General features: G+C 42.8%; 1 long non-coding RNA gene across 1 annotated transcript in view; it reads left to right on the top strand.

The window, feature by feature from the left end:
- LOC143820604 (uncharacterized) overlaps positions 1-13,847 on the top strand; it is a 42,180-nt gene extending 28,333 nt beyond the window's left edge. The window contains exons 3-4 of the long non-coding RNA XR_013225416.1: positions 9,779-9,912; positions 13,433-13,847. This is a non-coding gene — a long non-coding RNA (uncharacterized LOC143820604). The remainder of the gene's footprint in view (positions 1-9,778; positions 9,913-13,432) is intronic.
- The last annotated feature ends 10,990 nt before the right edge of the window (positions 13,848-24,837 follow it).

Genomic DNA, 24,837 nt, shown 5'->3' with positions numbered 1-24,837 from the left:
AAATAGCAAACAGGCCATGCCTTTTGAGGGGCTGTGCTCCGTGGCCTCAATGACAGCAGAAGACATTGTTCATGGTTAGTAGCTCCCTGCCTTCTTGCTGCACATCATCACTACCACCCCCGCTGACAGTCAGAGGACAGGGTTCCCTCTAAAGGCTCAGCAGTCATAAGAGGAGCAGGATTTTTTCTGGTCCCCCCAAACAGCTGACTGTAGCTGACTTCTCAATGCACGCAAGGGATTGCTCAGGCAAAGGCAAGACTTCCACTTGGACCTGCCTCCCGGTCATTTCCCCCACCTTGTCACCATCCCTGTTCAGCTCAGGGGCTCAAGGGAAGAGATGAGTGTTTAACTGCAAGATCACCTTGGGCATGGCTTAAGTTCTGGGTGAGCCCTTCCCGCTCTTGAACGGCTGATGCCCTGATGGATCTTATAACGTTTCTGTGACTTGTTTGAGAAAATAGGTGTGGTGTGGCTCTGGGAGATCCAGGTTTGAATTCCCACTCTGCCATGAAGACTTGTTGGGCAACCTTGGGTCAGTCCCTCCGCGTGACCTACCTCACAGGATTGTTGTGTGGATAAAATATCATAAAGATAAAAGCTAACATGTAAAGAACAATGGGAGCTGCATTGCGTCCCCATTTGCAAGAAAGGGTATACATGTAGAAAATGAATGGAAAAATGTGGCTCTAAAGTCTAACAGGGTTTGCATGCTGACATTTTCTTATTGTCAACGGAGGTAGTCAGCCCTACCAGCAGCCATTTGTTTAATTAGTACAGTTTTGCAGTACCCGTCTTCCAAGGAGGGTGGCATAAATAGTTCTTCACTCCGCTGTTTGATTTGCATAACAACCTTGTCTGGTGGGTTGAGTCTGAGAATAACCAGCCGAAGTCAATTTTATGACCAGGGGCGGGTGGGGTGGGGAATGGAACCCAAGTCTTCCTGGACCTAGTCCACCACTCTAAGCACTACATCATGCTGGATCTAATGGGCACTCCTGTTTTCTTCCTGTACGAATGTTCAGAGTTGGACACTTGTTGCTCCTTAGCTTTTAGGCATACTAGTCATTGATTTTCTATTCTGTTTTCTAGACTGTTCTGGAAGGCAGTCAGCTTTCATTCCTCCTACTCTTTTCTACAGGATTGTGCCAAAAAGGAAGTGGTTTGAAGATTTTTGCCCCGAGCAGTGAGGATAGCAAAGTACTCATGTAAGGCACCGGGATACAGTTATTGATGGAGACACACTGTCCTGAATCACAGCGAGCATTTTATTTTAAACTCTCTGAGGTCAGATGAGTTGCTACCTTTTTATGGCATCATTAAATCGCTTTCTTTGTCTTTGGAACAGAGCAATTAGCCAGTGGAAGGCAGGTTATAACAGAGGTCAAACCCAAGTTTGCTCAGCAAAGTTCAAGTAGATGAGTCCTTCCTGGCCGGCTGTCTCTTAGGCTTTGCAAGCGTAGGTCTGCAAGAGTAGTTTGTAATGCATGAATGAATCTGCCAGAGATATTAATAATATTCATTTACCTACCCGAGGTTGCATCGTTAGCATATTCTGTGCCACCATCTTCTGAAAGTTAAAATCTTTCTCCACCCAGCCTTGATCAACAAGCTCAAAATTATTTGCTTGGTGCACTCATTCAGGGTTAATGCTTAAACAGTTGTGGATGTGGAAGGAAAACTAAAGCCAGCCAACATCTGCAGCCACTAAGATGACATTTATGCAAAAGGTGAGTCTAGGGTGGAGTCTGCATGGAGCTTTTATTGCAATCTCAGGTCGATTCGGTCCCTGCCGTCTAAACGGAATACGATTTCCGTTTTGATTTTGGGCGATTTAAATTTTCCCTCTGCAACAAACATGACTGATCCAGAGTGACCCTACCTTTTTCTTGCAATATCCTGGAGTGCTTTTAACCCTAAATATTTGAAAAATCACATGACTCTCTGCTTTTCCCTGAACTAACTTGCTGTCGAGCCTCCAGCATTGTACAAAAGCCCTGATTGGTCAGGGCATCAGTTCAAAGGCTTCCTGGTTGCAAAACTTTCCTCCCAAGATTTATTTTTCTCTTTGTTTTCCTCTGGAATCTGTGCTCCAGCAGAGATTTGCCTCGTTCTCTGAGAGACCTTCCCCTCTGCCTCCAGCTAGACTACTTCTTTCCCCATCCCCCTTATTTTGGTCTATGGTCCACTGCTGAAGTTCCCTCCAGACAGCAACTAGAGAAAAGGAAGACCCCAGTCTATTTCTAGCTCATTGTTTTTATTTATAGGATTTATAGCCCACCCTACCTTTGGGAACTGCAGACTGTAGGCACCAAAACACTGAGCAGAATTGAGGTCTTCTCATTCCCCCTAATCTCTTGATCCTGGCACCCCATTTCAAATGGTTCTTATAATGTCAGCAAAAGCATCAAGGCCAGAATCCATTCAGGCCCTGCACCTCTGTTTCCATGTGCATCATTTTCTTGGATATTTTGGTGGGTTGTTATCTTCAAATGACTTGTTTTTCTTGGCTGCCTGAGTGCTAATGGTTCCCTTGACAACATTTTCAGTAGCAATTTATCCCTGCCAGTTCCACTGGACAGGTAATTTCAATTATCCTTTCTCTGTGCATGCAAAAGAGGGATTGGCTTGTTCTGCTTTGCCACAAAGGCTGTTTCCCCACCCTCCCCACACAAAAGACAGGAAACAAAGACCAACCAAAGAAAGCAACTGGAAAGACAAGCTTCAAAGCAGAAGTGTGGTGATTTCCTGGAGTAGACTATGCACAGGGGTAGTCAACCCGTGGTCCTTCAGATGTCCATGGACTACAATTCCCATGAGCCCCTGCCAGCGTTTGCTAGCAGGGGCTCATGGGAATTGTAGTCCATGGACATCTGGAGGACCACAGGTTGACTACTCCTGGACTATGGGACATTGGCATTAGCAGGTCAGATATAATTTCATGCTAGTCACTTCCACTGTTGATTTTTGGGATTCTATATTCCACACCCACTATATGAAACATGAAGTTGCCATATACCAAATCAGACCCATTGAAGTCAGTCTTGTCTTGTCTTTTCAGGCAGGCAACAGCTCTCCAAGGGCTCAAGCAGAGTTCTTTCATATTACCTACTGTCAGGTCATTTATCTAGAGATGCTGTGTCCTTCTCCCTGCCAAGCAGCTGCTCAACGACTAAGCCATAGCCCCTCCCTAAATAACACAGCTGTTTCTTCGTGGTCATAAAATTTGTGATCTTGCAAAGGTACTTTAACTGAGGGAAATGCACATTCCATATCTGTTTCCTGGTGCTCACTTTGTTGTTCTCCAAAGCACCTCTTCCCCAAAGCAAAGAGCATCAGTAGAGTGCAGGTGGCAATCAGCTTTGCTAGGCAGTGTCCATTCAGAAACATCCTAGGGAGGGCCTTGACTTGGAATTCTCAAATGTTTTCTGCTTGGTCCCAGTTCCCATAATAGCCACTGGGAGGCTGCCAGGGAAGAATGGAATTTGGGGAGGGCCCTCTATAGTGATATAATGCCATAGAGGCCACCTTCTGAAGCTGCTGGAGAATTTGTTTCTGTCGTATGGAGGTCTATTGTAATTCCAGGAGAACCTTTGGTCCTATCTGGAGGTTCATAATCCTAATCTCCTGTCAGCAGATTTCAACCCACAGTAGGCATGTGTGATCAGATTCAATCCAGCCAAAATGTTCAAAAGTCAGTTTTGACTCAGGCATAAATTGCCTAAATCTGGTCCAAATAGCCATTTCATAATAAGTTAAATGGTCGAATCAACCTTGCTCGAATCTTTGGATCACAATTCAGCATGATTTGGTGATCCTAGCAAGTGGCCATATTGGGAATGAAAAAGGGGGGAAAGTTCCCATTTTTGTTTTTCCTGGGCTGAGAGGGGAGTCTGAGGGAGAGGCACCAAAATTGCCATGTAGTTACAGGAGCCTCTTCTCAAAAGAACCCCTAAGTTGTAAAAAGATTAGACCAGAAGGTCCAGTTCTATGGGCACCCAAAGAGGGTTCCCCCATCCAACCTCTATTATTTCCTTTCGGGAGAAGGGACCAGAAAATCCATGCTGCAGGTCCATGGTCAATCTGCATCATTGCAATTTTATTTCATGAGTGTATGGAAAGGAACTGGGATGGGCAGGACATGCTAGATGTTTTCACTGGGCCTAAAGAAATAATTCTGGGGCCCTGCTTCCCTAACCCATCAGAGACAGAACATGATATGCTTTTAAATCCAGAGCATAAAAAAGAGAGTTGAGGAGAATAACAAGATTACAAGCAATAATGGGATAGTGATAGGTAATAATACATAGACATATTGCCTCCTCACCTTCAAAATACATTTCCCACAAAGGTTAATTGCCAGTATTTCATTAATTCACAGATTTATCTTTGCTATCAAGCACAACTTTGGACTGAGCTTTATTTTCCTTATCGCAGGAGTTTGACCCAAGCTATAATTATGAATCTACCTGGATTGTTTAGTCATTACATTAATATAGGCAAGTAGGAGCTTGTATGCTACCACTATGCTCAGTGAAGTTTGAAGACTGCTTAGGCTGGAGGAAGGCATCAAACGACAACTTCCAATCTCCCAGTGGGGGGCATCACATCCTTGTAGGTCTTCCTCCCCAAACTCCACCCTCTCCATGGCTACTGTCAGTACTGAGGCCAATCAGAAAAGGTCTGGGGGTTCCAAGCCAAGTGCCCTTCTAGGGTTTTTCTGAATGGACACTGCCTGGGGAGGCAAAGTGGATCCTCCTGTGCTCTTCTGAAGCACCGCCTACTCCACTGAGGTGCAGGAGAACCAGAATTGATTATTTGCTTTGGGGAAACAATACTTTGGAGCAGAACATCCGTCTGGGGAAAATGACTGCTTTGGAGGGTGGACAATATGGCATCATATCCCTGCTATTATATATTTGTTGCATGGCATGTGATGTAGCCAGGATATCCTAGGATTGTCTGGCAGAGTCATTTGGAGATAGTTTGCTATCACTTGCCCCTGTATTATTTGGAGGTCATCCTTCCAATGCTAACCAGGGCTGAGACTTCTTAGTTTCCAAGATCTGATAGGACCAGGATTGCCTGGGCTCCCCTTCCCAAACTCTGCCCTTCCCAGTCTGCCTCTCCAGGAATTTTCCACCTGGAATGGGCAATCCTATCACAAACTTAAGATGAGTACATTGGTAGGATGTACTGGAAAGATGTACAGCCATAGTTCTGATGTCCCTTCCCAGGGGCTAGCTGGATCTGGCTAACCATGGGGTTTGAAGGCTGATAGCCACCAAAGTCCAATTAAGTGGGTCCTAGGGCTGAACTGGGAAGCGCTGCATGTTCTTCCCTCCCAAACCCATAATTCCCCAGTGGAGCCATTTTTCTCCCAGTGGAGCTCTGGGTTTGGAAGTAACTTTTGCCAGAAGGAAAGTCAGAGCATATATGTATCTTGGTGTTCCCTGACTCACCTGTCCTTGACTTTGTAGGCAGTTGGCACAACCAACCTTTAACACATGGCATCATATGCCATCTTGATATTTTATTGGGACAGCGGTATAATTATGCTGTTAGTTCTAATATGATGTAGTCCCTTTAACAAGCTCTGCTCTGAGTGGCGTGGGACTCCAGCAAGCTTTAAGTAAGTCCACATTGAAAGTTTCTCTCTCAAGGATGGGGATTGAACTAGTTTGTGGAATACGTGCTTTGTCTTTTCTCTTGCCTCTTAATCAGAATCAGTTGAATGTCCCATTGACGAAGAAGTACCTGAATAGAGAAATCTTTCAGGAAGATTTTCTTCAGTTCCCACATGTCACTCTAGTTCTAGGCACAGAGTTATTTCCATTGCTTTGGCAGGACTGCTTGTTTGTGGGGAAAAACGTTTTTGTGCCACAAAGTGGAATTTAAAGCTTTGGAATGCTTTTGTTTCTTGTGAAAACAAAGGCTTTTACCCACCCCCTTGTAGCTTGGCATTGTCTTCTCTACAGAAAACTTTCTGACCATTCTAGGGCGAAGCACGATTCAATTAAGGTTGAAAAACAGGCTAGTTCCTGGTAAGCATAAATCGAGCCCAGGAGTCTAATTTCCAGAATGTTTAGTGCTTGACTGTGGCTTTTCAAACTCAATGGGAAGTATGTGCATCAAGAGGTGACGTGCAAAGACATTGATGCAAATAAACTATAAGCACATTCCTAAAATTGGTTGGTCCCCAATGTATTTTCTTCTAAAGGAAATTCATAAAATGTGACAGCAACTCTTTGTTAGTTCCTCTGCAACTTGAGTGTCTTGACTAGAAATGTAGTTAAAGGTGAATGACCTCTTCATTAACATTCCAGTCCTAAATGCATTGACTTGGATGTGACTTGCACTAAATGGAACTTCCTTCCGAGTAAACGTTCTCAGGACCGTGATTTTAATTTTGAATAGATTTGTTATCCATTAATGCCGGTGTGTTTCTCATGGAACATTAGCTGGCTTAAGCCAGTTAATTAATGAACTTGTTATAATTATTCAGTATTTAAAGCAGGCAAGACTCCAGAGATTTTCATAATCACCTTGCAAGCACAGTGCTGGTAACCCAGAGGATCACTTGGAGAGGCGAAGGGTTAGCTGGCCAAGCTGCCAACTAATAACTATCAGCAGTAACTTTCAGGAGGGCAGATGTAGCCAAGTGACTGCTGGCTTCTGATTACTTGTGTACAATATAGTCCATAACAGTGCTGAGAATTCTCTCACAAGAAACAAGAGTTAATGTTAATCCACATTTAATTAGGTAGCAATAAGTGGTTGGATTAAAAAAATTTTTTCAGAAAAATCCCTTTTGTTCAGGCTTGTTATTAATCAAGGGAAAACGTTTTAAATGGTAACAGCGGCTTATGAGGGTGGGGTGGGGGTCTTTGAAGCTGGTATTGCGCTGCGTCCAGATGAATGTCTTTCCTTTTATTTTAAAAATGCAATTCTGGCTGCAGCCACTAGGGATGCCGGGAAGTTTGAGCAGAGTAAAAAGCACTCTAGGATTGGCTAGACTTCTCTTTCTCCAAGACTCATGCAAAATTGCTTAACTGCGGCCGATCCAGCATGCTGATAGCTGCTACAATAATTGCCAGCCTGCAGGTCATTTCTCCAATAGTTTAGCCTTTCTCTCTTCCTTTCCTTGCACCCAACTCAGCCAGATCTTGCAAAGTAGTAGTTAAGGCGTAGCAGCAAGATAAAACAAAGTTTCCTTTTCTTAATTAATTTTTCTAGACACGGTATATTCCATCCCCCCCTTGCCTGGATTTTGATCCTGCAGTTGACATCTGCCTTGTTGTGCTGGCGTTACTACAATGGCACTGGGTTCTACTGGGCACCCTGTGATTGTTCTGGTATTGCTGAGTATCCGATATATTGCACTGGCTCTGCTGGGCTTTCAAAAATGCCCCCTTCAGTTTCTAATACAGAGATTTCCTGGTTTGACTGTAGATTTTTTTTAATAATGGAGGATGGGGACACCTTCTTTGAGGGTAGTTTGTTTTTTAGCATTTTTTAGCATTGTTTGGTGGAACTTGTGATCACTATCTTGTAACGCCCTTGCTAGTGTTAGCTAATAAAAGTTAGTACAGAAGCAGACTCCTAGCTCTAAAAAAATCCTATAGTTATTTGAGATGGTCAGCTCTTGGGCTTCAGAATGGAGAACAGAAGCCCTCTCAGGTGCCTGCTCAGAGCACATCTGACTTGTGGGAGCCCTGTAGGGGTTTCAAGGTAAGAGACATTCAGAAGTAATTTGCCATTGCCTGCTTAGCTTCTGAGATCTGATGAGATCAGGCTATCCTGGGGCTACCCAGGTCAGGACTAGGCTGAGAGTCATGTGACTGGCCCAAGGTCAACCAGCAAACCTCCATGGCACGAATGGAGATTTGAACCTGGATATCTCAGATTCTAGTCCGACACTTTAACTATTACACCATTCTGGCTCTTGTGAGAAAGCAGTGGGTTAGAATTTGAATTTTTCCTTAGTGGCATGATTATAAGTTAAACAAAATACATTTTTTCCACTGTCTGCATTATTTTCTGGCCATTGAAACAAAGTTTGGGTCCAATGGTACCTTTAAGACCAAAGTTTATTCTGCAACTTTAAGCCAACATGGCTACCCAGCCAAATCTATTTTCTGGCTATTATTATTATTTGTTTTATTTCAGGGAGGAGGAGGAGGAGTTGATTCTTATATGCCGCTTTTCTCTACCTGAAGGAGTCTCAAAGCGGCTTACAGTCACCTTCCCTTTCCTCTCCCCACAACAGACACCCTAAGAGGTGGGTGAGGCTGAGAGAGCCCTGATATCACTGCTCGGTCAGAACAGTTTTATCAGTGCCGTGGCAAGCCCAAGGTCACCCAGCTGGCTGCATGTGGGGGAGTTAAAAAATTATCTGCCTTGGGTATATAATTAGCATAAGCTAGGCATGCTTATGGTAATTATATAAGTACTAAAAAAAAAAAGATGTAATCTCAGAAGATGCACAGTATAATTCCCAGTGGAGTTACACCACTGATTTCAATGGGCTTAGAAGTGTATAACTTTGCTGAGTATTGAAGTTTGCCATGCATTCATTTACAGTGTTATTGTGACATGAATTTTTAGATGCATCACCTGAATACCGTTTATTTTTGTTGGAATATTTATGCTATTCAGTAAACTAGATTGAGTAGAATATAAAGAGTTTCCTGCAGGGGGCATTAGAGGAGATGTATATGATGATTTTCAAATTATCTCCTTCAGTGTCCTGATTGGCTCAATGGGAGCCTTCTTGCGCCTTTGAGAACACTTCCTCCCTGCTTGCCTCCAGAACAGCAGCTGAACAGACAGAATAGCAGCAGATAACAGTTGGAACAATTAGTTATGACTCTCTTTTCTCCTCTTTCTATACATAGGTGCTTCTTTTCAAACTGAAAACTATTTTGTTTTTAAGCAGCCTGGGGCTTTATTCTTCTGCCAACACTTCTCATGGAATCCAGCCCTTTATTCATGTTATCAGTATTATTATTAATGATAATAATTATATTTATATATCACCCTCCTCAGAGGCTCAGGGCAGTTTATCTGCTTAAATGCATAAGAAGAGAGTGTTCTAATGAAACCAAATAACATAACCCTTATTAGGTATTTGCGTCCTATCTGAATAACTGTAATAATTGTTCCTTGGAGGATTTCTGTCTGCAAATGTTCCATTATAAGGGTTGCAAACAAACTAGACACCTAATATGCTCTACCTAGATTATCTACTATCATTTTTTTTTACAAAAAGATCTAAGTGAAGCATAGAAGAGTAATATATCTGACATTTTACAAGAATGCTTAGAATTTGTTTCTCAGTCCTGCATCAGCACAACTCAACAAAATGTTGCTAATTCTGACAACACTGCCAGCCTACAGCCTACTACTGATGTATAAAACACTATTAATTTATAGACTACCTTATTCACTTCAAGTCTGCCTGTAGGAAAAACATCACTTTTATTCCCTTTATAGAGAGAGCCCTCCCCCTCCCCCGGTTTATTGTTGTTATCTCCTGTCTGAGGTAGCTGATGGAGGGAGCTAAGAGGGTGAAGGAGGCAGGGATAGGTTTTTAAACTGTGTTTTACTATTGTAATATAAGTTATTGTGCATATGATTTTAGTGCTGTGAACTACCTCAAGCCCATATGTGGAAGGGGTGGTATAGAAACCTGACAATAACAACAATTTTTTAAAACCAAAAACTACCTGTGAGTCCCTGGTGAATATGGAGAAGTAAATCTAGCTCTCCCATTTCCAAGGTCACCCCACAATCTACTGGACTCCATGGAAGAACCAGGTGAGGCTGTGGTGTTGCAGTTATAGCATCGAACTAGAACCTGGGAGACTGAGGATGAATTCCCATTCTGCCATAGAGCTTGCTGTGTGACCTCAGGTATGTGATTCTCATTCAGCCTAGCCTACCTTGTGGGGTTATTGTGAGGGAAAATAGGAAAGGGAGACCTATATAAGGCTTTTTTCTCCTGTTCACATAATAGTAGAACTTGGGGGCAGCCAATGCAGTTGATGAGTAATTATGACAAACAAAATTAAACTCTTCTTTACTCAAAGAGTAAACTGTCTGCCAGTAGATGTAACAATGGCCATGGGCATGGATGGCTTTAAAGGGGTGGTGAAGGGAGTGGGTTAAACCATGTAAAAAAGGATACTGAACTGGATAGAACACTGGTCTGAACCGGCAGGGCTCTTCGTGTGTTCATAAGGAATTCTAACTTCCCTGGAGTAAGAATTAGATTAAAATATACTTGATAGTTAGATGATTGACCAGTTAAAAGCTGTTTACAGAAGGTATAATCTAAGGACTTTTTCATTCATGTAAGTACAGGAATAAATCAGGCCTATGTATACTTTCTGTGAAAGTGCTGAGGCAGTAACTTCTAAATATACAAGATCAGGATGCTGGGCACAGTTTATGAATGTAACACACCAACATGGCTTTCAGATCCCAAATTATGCTGTTGTTAGAGCAGTAGAAACTGGGGCTCAGACATGTAATGCAAACTGGGTCAGGGATCCCCAACAAGTCTCACAATCACAAGTATCCTCCGGGGCTTGCCTTAAAAAACACCCAGTCACTCAGCAAGGGGAGAGGAAGGTCTTCTGTGTTTACGCCATGCTATTTGCCTTTGGGTAAGCATAGACTATTCTCACATGCTGAAGCTAATCTACTTCAGAGGGGCATGGGGACAATGTTGTAAGCTGCTTTGGGTCCCCATTGGGAAGAAAAGTGGGATATAAATGAAGAAAAATAAAATGAAGACGATGAAGAAGAGTTGGTTCTTCTATGCTGCTTTTCTCTACCCGAAGGAGTCTCAAAGTGGCTTACAGTCGCCTTCCCTTTCCTCTCCCCACAACAGACACCCTGTGAGGAGTTGAGGCTGAGAGAGCCCTGAGATTACTGCTCGGTCAGAACTGTTCTATCAGTGCTGTGGCAAGCCCAAGGTCACCCAGCTGGCTGCATGTGGAGGAGGAGCGGGCCATCAAACCCAGCTTGCCAGATTAGAAACCACTGCTATTAACCATTACACAAAGCTAGCTCCTCAGTTTAAATGTTTAAAATGTAATATATAATAGCAAGACTAGATGTATGATTTTAGATTATGCAAGGTATGCAACACAAGCATATAAAACATCTGTTTATTCCTCTTGATTACAATGGTGTTCTCAAGTATTCATTACAGGCATACAATATTAGAAGATATGATCTCTCGTGTACTTAACACAATACATAAATGGGAATGATAAGAATTCAGCCTCTGCAAAGGACGTTATTTCCCATTTTTAGTTATGAATATATATACTGCCTTAGTTCACCCAACTCTGCCCAGTGGCTTTGTTTTCTTTCCATTTTTCACACAGAATGTACCTATTACTACCAGTCCTAACAATTATTACCTGTTATCTTGCAAATATCAGACCAACTATGTCCAATTCAGTGTTCTTATCCCCTTTCACTTAATATGTTATTTTGTTCCCTTGAATAATTCTTCTGTGCCTCCCTTCTTGAATTTCTTTTCCTCTTTCTTTTCACCGTTCTTATCAAGCAGGAACCTGAGACAATTTCCTCCAATTCAAGAGAAATATTCTACAAACCTTCCATATGCATAGGGCGTGGGTTTGGCTAGTGGTGGGATGTAAAAGGCTGTACAGATTAAAACAACAAAACTTTGCCCAGCAAAACTACTCAATTCAAGAGAAATATTTTAAGAAGCTTCCATATGCATAAGGGGCTGGGTGACAGCAGAGTGGGGAAAAGGATGTAGCTATGAAAACAACATCTTTGCACAGCAATGCTGAAATAAAAAATAAATACCAAGGTCATTTACCAAAATAATATAACTCTGGTATGGATCATTCTGTCCTGCCCAAATGGTCAGTTGTCCCTATCTACTCTGTCTCTACCCTCTGCCAAACACTCCAGACATTGTCAGTGGGGGTGGGGAGAAGATTTGGTTTGTTGTAGAACAATGGTTCTCAATTTGGGGGTTGGGACCCCTTTGGGGGTCGAACGATCCTTTCACATGGGCCACAGCAGGGCGAGCAGCTTGGCCAGGTGGGGGAGCTGCCACTGTTGCCGCTCCTCCTGCAGACGCCCGCGCTCAGCCACCAGCCACTCCAGCAGTGCCTCCAGTGCAGTGCAGTCTCCTGCCAGGTGCTCCAGGGGGCGGCACAGCTTGGCGGGACAAGAAACGCCAGAAAAAAAAACAATTTATATACAATCAAGAACGATGGATCTTCACGCCATTGGTCAGTTTTGGTTTAATTTCTGTAAAAGAACATTTGCATAATTTTATGGCTGGGGTCCCCACAACATGAGGTATTAAAGAGTCGCGGCATTAGGAAGGTTGAGAACCACTGTTGTAGAAGATCATGGTGCTATGTGATCATACACAATGGGATATATCTGTTTGATGCAGGGTTGTCAGCTCCAGGTTGGGAAACTCCCAGATGTTTGAGAGTGGTGCTCAGGGAGGATAGAGTTTGGAGGGGGGAAGTTTTTAGCAGTCCATTCCCCTAATCTGCCATGTTCTCCAGGGTATCTTCTTACACTGGGAGAGCTGCAGCCTCACCTGGAGGTTGGTAACCCCAGTTTGGCATAACAACCCAGTGGATGTGTGTGAGTGTAGGCTGAAGCTGGTCTTGTGTGTACACCACAATCCCAACCTGAGCAAGACGAGTGCACATGGGAATAGAGGGGGACATGCAGATCATGCATGGCTGTGCTGAGTCCATCATCCCTACCCTATGAACTCTCTCTTGACCTTTAGACGCGCAGAAAAAAGATGCTCCATCCTGGATTAACCCAGCAATCCAAACAGAGTTCCATGTTTCTAATTCCATTCAGTTCACAGAACTTAGAAGCATGCTTAATAGGTAGCAGCTAAATAAAACAGAAGCCTACTGGCACCTCAAAGGCTTCTAAATCTATTCTAGCATAAGCTTTTCTTGAAACAGCGCTCATTTCATTGGATGGCACTGTAGGTGAGTCATGTCTGAAATCCAGCCATAGTTTCACCACGGGGTTAACATACACCTGTATTACCAGGGCTGTGTTGCTTAAGGTATAAAGTAGCTTTTCAAGATAGGATGACAGGTTTTGAACAGGCCTTTCAATCTGGGCTTTTAACAGTTGAACTGGAGCAATTATCAGATTAACTTGTTTTTCTCCAAAAAGAAAACCATTTCAGGTACTAATTGCTGTGCCTCAGTTTAGAGGTTCAAAGGCAGCTTTTAAATTCTGTTTGTCACAGCACTCTGAAAATGTCAACGAAAGTATATTGTTTGCATCCACATAACTTTATTTCATGGGGATTCTTATTTTGTATTCTTTTTAAAAAAGGATTTTTTTTCATGTCAGAATTCACCTCTTCCACTACTTCTGTGCATCTTTTCAGTATTTCAAGGAATCAGGCTTCAAACTGGAAATCTGAATCTTCGGGAGCATACACGAAGCTTATCTTGTACACACACGGTCTCCCGATCCACTTTAAGGGAGATGTCACCAATGGACTCTATCATATCATGTTGCTTAAGGTATAGATGGGTTTCTTTCAGATGACGATGTTTATCCACTTCTTCCTCTAAACTGCTTGCTGCTGCTTTCCGCCCACCCATTTTTCCTGTTTGCGAAACATAGTGGCTTTACACCAAACAACTAACCAAACAACTACTGCTGTGCCTTCTGCCCTAAAGTCAACTATTTTTGTGCACGAGGATTATGAACCAATACTGCTTCCCTTTCACTCTAGTGCAAGGATATGTGGGTGATTCTCCCATTCAGTGATCCCCCTGTCTGACTTCAGTACCCTGCCCTACAGTCCATGTGAATCCTGAATGTGGGTAGGAGGTGCAGTGAGAAAGTGGGGGGGGGGGGGGATTGGCAAATAGACACATAACTCTGTTTGCAGTTGCTTGGATTCATCTTTTAAAATCTGTCTTTTGAATTCTTTCTTTCTTACCAGTAAGATGGTGCAAAACTTCCATGGACTGTATAATATATTTCCTTCTCCTCCTGTGGACAAGAGTTTTGTTTGATACTGATCTGAGGGTACACACTGTCCAATGCTCCATGGCACGGAGATGCGTCTTCTGTCTGAATCTGTTGTAATACCTTGTGTCACCTCGCCTATGTTGGATACTGAGAAAAGCAGACTGTGTTTCAAGCAATTTATTGTGGCCCGATTGAGAAAAATCGGCAATATTTGTTGAACATTTTCATCATCGACTAGAATAGGTTCCTGTAAAATGATTCAAAGCCATTTGTTGCCAGGAGAACTACTAATCTGTTAGCATAAGACATGCATTAAATTTACTGTGTAGTTTTCTTTCTCTTTTGAGTCACTGCTGCAGTCCAAGCGACACCACTGCCTTGGATTTGTTAACTGGCAGTATGTCTCAGGGAGTCCGAGAAGGAAAAGGTTCCCGAGAGCTCCATATACCATCCAGACAGTAGGCTTTTGCTCTACCATTACTGCTCTCAGCTGCACAAAGGATTTCCTCAGTTGCTCTGTCCTTTTTCTATAGTTCAGGTTCTTGTGCTATTGTTTTTTTCTGGCAATTGGTTTACATTTCGCCAGCTCAGTAAGCCTGTAGACTGGTTTGTGAAACCATGAGCTTCCACCCTGCCATTCATTTCCATAAGCTCCATGTTGTGTCAGTTATATAACAACACCTGCAATGTGTTAGTGGTACACAATCTTGTGATTCAAAAATTGTTTTTTGTGGAATGATGTAACCATTTGGATCACTGTTAGGTTCATGATAATTATAGAACATTCTGTAAGCCCTTTTCCATTTTCTGCTGAACTTACTTGCTTTTAGTGCAATATTTCACTCATATGACTCTATTGCTATGTATGGATATATTTCTTGGATTAGCCAGGGTTAAACTGTATGGCCATTCTAGATTGTTTTCATCTTTAACTGGCTGCATTAAAAATTGAGTTACTTTTGATCCCTGTAAGATATATAATTTTCCTACATGCCATCACATGCTGTTCTCCAGGAAACAGGTTTGATATATTATGGAGCCCTGTTCCCTGAAACTGAAAACAATATGGTCTGTTTGATGGCAGACATTTTTTCAACTGGCTCCCACAATTATAAAAGGAAGTACCTTGTTATACTGATGAAAATCATCTTAAAATACTTCTGGATGCTAGCCAGTTGACAGATTTTTGTAAAAGTTTTGTGCAACAGATATTTCCACTGTAGCAGTGTATTATATCATCAGTTTTTTCACACCCGAAATGTTTGGCTGAGTAGTATTGACATATTTGTATAAGCATATACTGTGTTTTATATTCTGAATATAAATGTTTTCACGCTACATTTTATTATGTTCTTATTCATTATTCCTATGCAATGAACATACATACATCCAGCATGTTTTCTTTGATTATATAGCTGATTTCATATATGGAGGTTCTCCCCCCCCTTTGTACTTTCTTTTTGATATGACCATATAATTTTGCTTTGTCTACCTTAGCAAAAAAATAATAATGGAGGGGGGGGGAGAATAGTTGGTGGATTATATTTTTAAAGGAATGCCCCGCCAGTGTTTCTGTTTGGAAAAACTAGAGATTTGGACATGAGGGATGACAGAAATCAGAGAGAGAAGGCAGCATAGAAATGCTCTAAATAAAATAAAGAAATTCTTAAATATTTTGAAAAAGTGTTTCCCCTGAAAAGTTCTTTAGGCTCTGAGAAACCCCAGTAGTGGTGTGATAGTGCAGAATATGGTTGGGAATCATAACTGTGTAGATGCCCACCTGGGGTCCCTCTCCTTCCCACCCCCATTGGCCATTTTGGGAGGGAGAGCAGCTCAATATGACAATATATGGTCATATCACCTGATAAATGTCTAACACATTTTAAAAAATATATTAACATTAATTAGCTCCCACCCATCAAGAAACCCCAGTGTGTCATGAAACCTGGGTTGGGAAAGCCTGATATATAGATACCAGCTTCTGGGTAGGACCCGGGGGTACCTAGAACTAAAGCTCATCTCCAGACTATAGAGATCAGTTCCCCTGGAGAAGATGTAAGTTTCCACCTCTGGCAGGTGGTGTTCCCAGGCTGAAAGGGCTCAGGGAGTCAACCAGCTCTGGCCATGCCCCCCAAACTGTCCACAAACATGCTGGCCCAGGGAGTTTTGATTAATTTATAAAAATATGCATGAGATGGAGAAATTGGCTAGAGGAGTTCCTTTTCCTTCTTCCCTTTAAAAGGGGGTTAGACAGATTCACAGAGATGTCCATACAGAAGCAGCTAACCTCTGAATGTCAGTGCTGAGAGGCAGCATCAGCAGAAGGCCTTGGCCTCTTTCCCCTGCTTGTTATTTATTTATTAGATTTTTATACCACCCTTCCATATGACTCAGGGCAGTTTACATATAACATCACGGGGGGGGGGGGATACATGGAATTAACTAACACATAACATAGTCGAATACAATAACAATAATCTAACAGTGGTTCTAAATAACACAATTTCAGTGATCTTAAACAACAATATAACAGGAACGATAGTTTAGCTAAGGCCCCTAGATAGGTCAGATTTATTCAGGCCATGGAGGGGATGTCTGAGGGGGACCTGTGGTTGGTCTCAGGCAAATGTCTGGCGGCCTTTTGCAGGGCCTGCAGAACTGTGGGAGTTCGGGCAGGGCCCTGATCTCTTCAGGGAGCTCGTTCCACCAGGTGGGGGCCAGAACAGAAAAAGCTCTGGCCCTCGTTGAGGACTGATGTGCTTCTTTGGGGCCAAGGATCATCAGTTTCTATGCCACCGCTCCTAGACAAGCTAGCCTGCAGCCAGTAAAACAATAACATCAGAAACATTTAAAAAAATCCCTCCCTGACCACCCCCACTCCCCCATGCTGTAGATTGCTTCCATATGTGCCCAAGATGTAATGCAGACAGGGTACCAGAAGGCACTGGAGTGAGCAGAGCAGCTAGTTGGCTACTGTGTAAAACAGTATGTGGGGCTAGGTGGACAGAGAGCCAGTTTGGTGTAGTGGTTAGGAGTGCGGACTTTTAATCTGGCATGCCAGGTTCGATTCCACGCTCCCCCACATGCAACCAGCTGGGTGACCTTGGGCTTGCCACAACACTGATAAAGCTGTTCTGACCAGGCAGTGATATCAGGGCTCTCTCAGCCTCACCCACCCCACAGGGTGCCTGTTGTGGGGAGAGGAAAGGGAAGGCGACTGTAAGCCTCCTTCGGGTAGGGAAAAGCGGCATATAAGAACCAACTCTTCTTCTTCTACTACTAATCTGATTCAGCAGGTGTGTCCTTATATTAGAATATGCTCCTAAATTATCATTTTTGAGCCATCAGAATCTTTGTACTGTATATGTGCAAGGCAAGGATTTTCAGTTTCATAGGGCTTGAGGAAATGTAGAGTTTCTTCCCTTTAAGGTTCCAAACTCTCCTAGCAGCAGGGACAAATTCCTGTGCACTCACATCCATAGAAAGACAACAAATGGACAATGGTGTTGTGAAGAATCTTGGGGTTCTAAAACCTGTGGCAGTCCAGAACCTATACTGGTCGCTATATTGGGATATGCAAGTTCTGTAGTGTGCATGATTTAAAAGGATGTGAAGAATATCTTACAGGGAGCATGGGAGATGATATATAATTGGCATATCTAGATAGGAACTTCCGGGTATTTTTCGAACACTCTCCTCCTGTATCCTGATTGGCTCAGTTGGAGATTTCCTGCTCCTTTGCACACATTTCTTCCCTGTTAGATGAAGAATAACAGTTAGTCAGTCTGCTAGGACCCTCTCTCTCTTTATAAAGTTGTTTCAATTCTCAATAAAGCTATTTATTATTTAAACAGCTGGTGCTTTGCACCTTTGTATACCTAACTCTGCTAACATTAAAGCAGTAGATACACTTCATACAACAATAACATTTAAAAGGCTGATTTATTGTCTTACAAACAAGATGGCATTTTTCTTTAAAATAGGGCCTGCTTTTACATTTCTGTTCTACCTGTACAGTCTAATATTGCTGACGTCCATTTGAACAGGCGTTCCAGCAGAACTGAAAGTCCCAATGAATGAAAACATTCATTTTGTTCAGAAATTAGATCTGGGATACAAATATCCAGTTGTAGCATGGCAAAGTAATCTTACCTAACAATGCAGCAACCTGATTGATACATGAAGTACATGTACAGGCCTGCTGGGACAAAGATGTTTGTTCGTACAAACTAGATTATTTTAAAAGGTTCACAAAAGCTTGATTCTGAGACTTGCTAAATTGGCACAGGGACGAGAAATGGGACTCATAAGTAAAATTCTCTTAGAGGACTACTGTAAGAATGAATAACAATGTTCTGAAAGCATGCTAAGTGAGACTCTTTTAGAAGCTGTTGAAGCCTGCAAGTAGTGTACTAATTAGTACTTTCCACAAAGACTGAGGAGGTGGAAGTCCAAATTACCTTCAGACCTGTGACCTGTGTCACAGTATTGTGATGCTAATATGGGAAGGGAAGAGTCATGTAGTTGTCCTGTGCTTCTTGAAGGGTGGGTTAAACATGTGATAGATTTGTGTTTAAACTACTATGGAATCTATATCTGTCTAATCCTGTGCTGAGAATGACTTCAGCTGAGTACAACAAGCTGATACATGTGCAATCCCATGCAGGTTCAATGGGTATACACTGGAATAACCTTTCATAAGTTAGCACCGTACCAAAATGTGGAAATCTTATATCACATTATGTAAATATTTTGCCAAATAACAGCTAACAACTACCTTTCCCACAATTCATTACAGTGCACTGAGTGGTTTACACAGACAGGCCAAATGAAGTAGTAATGAGCAGGACTGCCAACTCTGGGTTGAGAAATTCCTTGAGATTTGGTGGTAGAACTTGGAGTTGAAAAAGAAGAGCTGGTTCTTATATGCCGCTTTTCTCTACCTGAAGGAGTTTCAAAGCGGCTTACAGTTGCCTTCCTTTTCCTCTCCCCAAAAAGACACCCTAGGAGGCAGGTGAGTCTGAGAGAGCCCTGATATTACTGCTTCATCAGAACAGCTTTATCAGTGCTGTGGCGAGCTCAAGGTCACCCAGCTGGCTGCATGTGGGGGAGCACGGAATCAAACCCGGTTCGCCGGATTAGAAGTCCACGCTCCTAACCACTACATCAAGTTGGTGTTTGAGGAGGGGAGGGACCTCTATGGAACATAGTGCAATAGAGCACTGATCCTCAACCTTTTTGAGCGTGTGGGCAACTTGAATTATGACACATCATCGGGTACAGCCATGAAATGGCTGACACAGGAGGCAGAGCTAGTAACAAAATGGCTGCTACACAGGGTTACCAGCTCTGGTTTGGGAAATACCTGGAAATTTTTATGGGGGGGGGCATAGAAATTAAGGAGGGTGGGGTTTGTGAGGGGGAGGGAATTCAATGAGGTGTAATGCCATGGAGTCTGCCTTCCATAGTGCTCATTTTCTTCAGATGAACTAATTATTTATTTATTTATCATACTTTTATACCGCCCTCCCCGGAGGCTCGGTGTCACCTGGAGATCTCCAGCCACCACTTGGAGGATGGCAACCATATTGCCACAGCTTGACTTCAGTCAAAGAGTGAAGATACTTGTGCTATGGTGACCTCTGCAGCCAAAACAACCAATCCAATCTCCAATAGCCAATAAGAAGCCTTGCCCAAGAAAATCTCCACTTGGCCTTGCACACTGTCTAAAACATTTGCTGGGCACCAGGAAAGGAGCTGGTGGATTCTATGAGGCCTGTGGGCATCATGTTTGGACCACCACGAAGAGCAGCGGTCCCCAACCTTTCTGTGGTCAGGGACCACCTCCGGGGTGAGGAGAGAGCCGATGGCCCGGGCGCCGCACAGCAGCTGCGTGCAAATGCGCACGCACAGTTGCCACGCATGCACATTTTTGCCACCAGGGGCGCAAACGTGCACACGCGGCAACTGCGCATGCATGTTTGTGTCGCCGGTGTGCCGGCGGCCATGCCTGCCTCTTCCCCGAGCTTCACGTTGTGGGGGGGGGCAGGCGCGGCTGCCAGTGGCCCGGTACTGTGGCCTTTGCGGAATGGTACCGGGCCACGGACCGGGGGTTGATGACCCCTGCCGTAGAGCATCACCCAAAGCAACCATTTTTTTGGGGGGGGGAAGCTTATCACTGGAGAAATCAGTTATAATTCTGGGAGATCCCTAGGCACCATCTGGAGGTTAGGAAGTAATGGTTTGTTGAGATGGAAGAATGATCTTTATCACTTCAGCCTGACAGGGAGATGATGATGATGTTATACGTTCAGTCATGTCCGATCCTTGGCAGTTCCATAGGAAAGTCTTCGCCATGCACCCATCTCTGACTGCTTCTTTTAGCTGGTTCATGGTCATCCCTGTATCAGCTTTGATCGTGACGAGCCAGTGGATCCTCTGGCGACCACGTTTCCTTTTCCTGCTGACCATGCTGAGCATTAATGATTTTTCTAGCGAGTTTGATCGCATGATGTGTCCAAAGTAAGCTTCAGCCATAATATCTTCCCTTCTAAGAGTTGGTTTGCTCCTCTCTAAAATATCTTGTTGGTAACTGTGGCTGTCCATGGTATTGCCAGCATTCGTCTCCAAGACAATAATTTGAAAGCATCTATTCTCCTCCTGCCTTCCTTCTACAGGGAGGGATTATATTTTTTCAAAGCTTCCTCACACTTAAGTGAAAAAAACCACATGCAAATGCCTAACTCAGCTGTAGTTTTTCTTCTGCAAGTACTCTGCTGCTGTTGTTTTGCAGAGCTGTTGGTACATGTCCCCCCAGAGCCTGTTCTGCTACCACCACCTTCTGCAACCTCCTTTTGCTGCATGCCTAGACTGAGTCCAGTGCCATAAATAATTCGGGGGTGGGTTGCATACTGTAATATATACTGATAATTTCTAAGGTGATCTGCAACTGTGATCCTCCTGTGCTTCTTAACTCGTACTTCTTTTGCTGTTACACAATCAAAAAGGGGAATTGATGAGTAGTTTCTCTTCCGGCTTTTAGACTCATGCAAATCGCCTCTTAGCTTCCCCAGAGACTTGTTGGTACTTTGTAATGCAAGGGTGTCTTGATGTAATTCCTTTCAGATGGTAATCTAACTGAACTCATCATCACAGTACCTCTAGAGCACAGGAAATTAGAGTGGAGTTTTTCCAATGGCTGAAGAGGAGCCTCGAGATGGCAGTTTTTCTTTTGCAACTAATGCAGAACTACTGATTTTGTTGGAGTGTCTCTGACAGAAGTGATGTCCTAGTGTGGGAACAGTTTAACAAACACCTGTTTAATTCTACACATATCTGTAAAGATGCAATACATAAAACTGCCAAAGAAAACAGAACAATCCTTATTTTCATAAACGGTCCTATATTACAATGTTTAATACTTACCCCAATGCAAATGTTTTGTTTTTTTGCTATCAAGTCGCAGCTGATTTATGACAATGCCATAGGATTTTCAAGGCAAGAGATATTCAGAGTGGCTTGCCATTGCCTGCCTGGTTCTGCATTCTGCTCTCCTCTGGAAAGTTTAAAATCTCCACCTTATGAACTGGCCTCAACCTAAGGAGTAGCCTTCTTGGTTTGCTGACATGCTTTTTTGGAAATGTATTTTCTGAGTTTCTAGTCTCAGGTTTCCCTTCATAGTTGTAATTATATGTGAAACATCTAACTTATATAACTACAAACTACAGGTTGTTTCTATACAGAGTAGATGAAAACTGGTTTGATTTTTAATATTTTTAATTTTTAAAGTTATAATGTCCTTACATAGATTTAAAAAGATGTTAAATGTGATCCAAACACATTAAAGTTGGCATTCATTATCTCTTAAAACGAAAAATAAAGTAGGGCCAAAGCTTGTGATTTCAAGTATTTATAATATAATATTTTATGTATTATTCTTCAAATTATCATATAGAAACACTATTCTGGCCAGTAATTACCAGTATTTGTGCCTGGAAATTCTGGTGATTTGACTTTCTTGGAAGTGCCCCGGCATGTGTGAAATTGCCAAACAGAAACTCTTAATTTCTCAATTGTTCCCTTAGGTAGATATTAATTTGATGAGTGTAAAAGGCATGTGACTGCAGGTCCATATTTTTGTGTTTACACTCTTAGGTAGCTATATAGGCTGTGTTTAGTTGCAAACAGACAGATGTTGCTATAACAAATAAAACAAAATTGGTATGCATTCTTCTTCAGAAAGAATACCAGCAAGCTGCATATTTTGGCACACTTCCTTGTTGATTTAAATAATGTATTTAAATAATCCTGTTTTAATTCAACCCACCCTGCTTCTACCAGATTTCCAAAACAATATTTTAAAAATGAAATTGTATGAAGATTTTCCTCTACCACTTTATTGATTTTGATGAGTATCTAATGAGAATGGCCACCTATTTTACAATCCAAAACAAATCTATGAAATCAGAAATCACTTAAGGTCTATTCTGTTTCAAAATGTTCCCATTGCCTTCTTCTCCGCTGGATTATTAATATAGACATCATGCATCATGTTATTTTCTGCCATTTTCACATGCTGATTCTCCCTCCCCCCTTTCATGAACGTGACATTAGGAGATTAGAACTGTGGTTGGTGATAATACCTGTGACATTACATATGCTGCATTAAGACATTCCAAAATGACACAGAACAAGGCAAAATTTGTAGCTAGTTATCTTGATTCATGGACATTCCCTCACACCAATTAGAGATTATCAAGTTTGCCAACACTTTATTTATTTATTTTAAAAGTGGAGAAGGGGGGGGGGAAGAAAAGCTGTTTCAGAGTCCCCAATCTAAAGTTGTAGGTTTCTTAAAATAGACACCAGGAAGAGCCAACCACAGTGCAATCTCTAGCAATACAGCTGTACAATTATAAATTCACAATGTTCTACTGTTAAATATTCTACTGATACAAGTGATGCCATTAGTAATTTTATTTTCATAATCATGTTTTCCTTGCATTATATCACAAACTTTGATGTAGACCACCCTGAGCTGTAAGGGTGGGTGGTATATAAATATAATGAAATAAATGTTGCAGATTTAATCGGATAACGTAGCATTTGGTGCAAATCAAGATTGGATATCCAATCAGGGCATATGCCCTGAGTGTAGCTTGATGGGGATGCCACTGCTCACAAGCCTTCCTCCCCCAACTCCTCAGGGCTGCCCTTACAGTAACTGCTGATTTGCCATCTTCCCCCTTCAGGTTTGTGGGGCTTGTTAGGGAGTCCCTGAGCCCCACAAGGGGGCAGCCTACCCAGGAGCAAGCTGCAAGTGGCTGCAGGAAAGGAGTTGGGATAGGAGGGTTCTTCCCTTCCTCCTGCCTGCCTGGCTTGCTGCTGCTGCTGGTCCTCCCTGAGTCACTGGAACCCGTTTAGCGTTCCGTTCAAGTACCATGCACAGCTGGAGACAGGAATTTTTATTTTATTTTTCGTGCCACTATTATTGTTGTGGCAGTGGACCTTCTGGCTTGCTCCCTCCCAGCGAACAACTTTTTGGGCTGGTCATAGGAAGAGGGGAGAGTGTCCGGGAGGATACTGCCACAGATGGCTGTTGGGAGAAGGGGAGGATGCTGGCTGAGGCTAAAGATCTGTGGGGATAGCCTGCAGCTGCTGCCACCCTCCCTGCTTCTCCCCCTTCCATCATTTTTGGAGATAAAAAAAAGATTAGGAGCATAGGTGGGGGTAGGCTGAAGAAAACTGAATTCCCTCCTCCTCTACCCCAGAAGTCCAAACAATAGCTTGCCAGAGGGAAAGGAAACATAGGACTCATTTGAGCACTGCCATTGGAGAGACAGGGGTGGTTTTGTAAGATGCTTCCCTCCCAAACTGAAACTACAGCCTGCCCACTGCCCCTTGCAGTGGGATGTTGGACTTGGATGTGAGGCAAGGTAAGGCTCAGGTGGGTGAGCCGGGCGGTGGCATGAGGCTTGCAGGGACCTGACAGTGGTGGTCTGAGGGGGAGAGGTGCCTGAATGCATGCTCCACCAACTGCACAACCCGCTTGGGCATGCCCCCCACACCCATGTCACCAAGTTCCCCCCGCCTGCCCCCCATATCACCAAGCCCATTTACCTGCCTCCCCCAGGTGCTGTATACTCTAGGTACACCAATGGTTTCAATATACCCTAGAATTTTCTGGAATAAAGCAAAAATTAAGTTTCTCTCAGAAAGGGCAATTTATGGTGATGTGAACATTTAAAAATGCGTTGAACAGGTATCAGCTATGACTGTGCAGTCAGTAAGAAATGAATAAGATGAACGTGAATACGTTAGTATTTTATGCTGTGGTAATCTTTGTCCCAAATTAAGCTCTTCACTCAGTCCTGAACTAATAAACTGTAGAGCATTCATCTTGACTTTACTAATGTGAATAATCTCTTTAATGCCAATATGAGTAATCAGTGGTGGTAAACAATGAATGCCACTGTTTACTGGACTCAGGGTTTTGGCTTCAAGTGACCATTTTAAAGTTAATAAAACTGTTTATTGGTTTACTGCCAAACTCTCTGTAATGTGACACCACAGCATTTTAAAATAAAATCCAGGGCAATTAATTCTCTTAAAATTTTCCTGTGTAGGCCAACATAATGTACCCCTTTCTTGGCCCCTTCTACTCAGTCTTTGAAAAGTGTCTTATGAATACACCTGCATTATCATTTGCTTTGCATTTAGCACATCATAGGCCAATTCTGCATGGCGGTGGCCACATTGGGTGCAGTGTTGTGGAGCTTTATGCTCCACAGCTTTGTGTCCCCCCCTGGG

The sequence above is a fragment of the Paroedura picta genome, chromosome 11, assembly GCF_049243985.1.
Source record: "Paroedura picta isolate Pp20150507F chromosome 11, Ppicta_v3.0, whole genome shotgun sequence".
NCBI lineage: Eukaryota > Metazoa > Chordata > Lepidosauria > Squamata > Gekkonidae > Paroedura > Paroedura picta.
Note: the sequence above shows the minus strand (reverse complement) of the source record. Positions and strands in the feature narration are given on the sequence as shown.